We start from the raw sequence: 1,166 nt of genomic DNA on the forward strand, positions 1-1,166 counted from the left end.
TTAAAAATAATTCAGAAAATTAAACTGAAGTGATTCCCTCGGCCAGAACTCCGGCCTAGACCAAGGGCGGCAGCTGAGCCGGCAGCGCGTCCCGCACCCCGACGGCGGGCTCTGGCACTGGACTCACCTCAATCTGGGCATGGACCTGTGTCTCTACGGCCGCCACTACATCATCTGCGACTGTGATGCCTTTACTAAGGTATCATGGGAAACTCCTTCCTTCTTCTTAATATTTTACGTTTCATTATGAGCAACACTTGCTTCCAAGAAATGCAGTATTTTCGGAATATATATAATTTTTAAAACTTTTTGAGAAGCCATTGTTATCAGAATCTTCTTTGGCAGAACTTCCTGCTGAGCGAGGGAACAGAGTTGGAGAAACCCCTCCCAATTCCCGTTGATCCATACAACGTCCTTAGGAAGTCCCGGGCAGAATCCCCTTCCCGCTGGTCTGACCTGCGCCCTCATTCGGCTCCTCTGGCGCCTTCGGGGCTGAAGGGCCTCGTTCTGAAGTAAGTGCTACCCTGGGCGTTCGCACTGCCTTCATCCGCCTCGTACTTGCAAGTGCTTGTGGTTCATCTCTCAGTTTGATTTCCCTTCCAGCATGTAGAATATTCACCATGATGAAACGATCTCGCATTTCTCGGTTTACTGACTTGCCGACACTAAGTTCTCCACCCCGAAGGTTTGATGCCATGGTCGAGGAGTCCGAGGGAGGGCGCCCCGCCGCCAGCCCCGCCGTGGTGCTGTACCGACCGGAGGACAAGACGGTGGAGCTGCGCCGCCCGTCGCACCTCGACCACACCGAGATCAAGAAGTTCAGCCCCGTCATCCTCAGAGCCGTCAGAGTGCCTAAGTATGACACGAGGAAGGGTAAGCATGTGCGTGTTTGTGTCCTAGTACAGACTACAGATCAAAAGGAGACGCAACGCATCGATAATTTCTCTCAATTTGGCCATTGCAGTTTAATTTTCCGTTTTCTATAAAATAAAGAGTAATTTTGAAATGAAAATGTGCTTATTGTGAAAACGATAAATAATAGTTAATTAAGATAGATGAAAATACAGGTCGTTAAGGAGCAACAACTTCCATGCGTTTTGATGCCAAGACAAGGGAGCAAATGTTGTAAGACGATTTCATTGGCTGTACTTTGAAGCCAAAACCAA

The sequence above is a fragment of the Penaeus monodon genome, chromosome 23, assembly GCF_015228065.2.
Source record: "Penaeus monodon isolate SGIC_2016 chromosome 23, NSTDA_Pmon_1, whole genome shotgun sequence".
NCBI lineage: Eukaryota > Metazoa > Arthropoda > Malacostraca > Decapoda > Penaeidae > Penaeus > Penaeus monodon.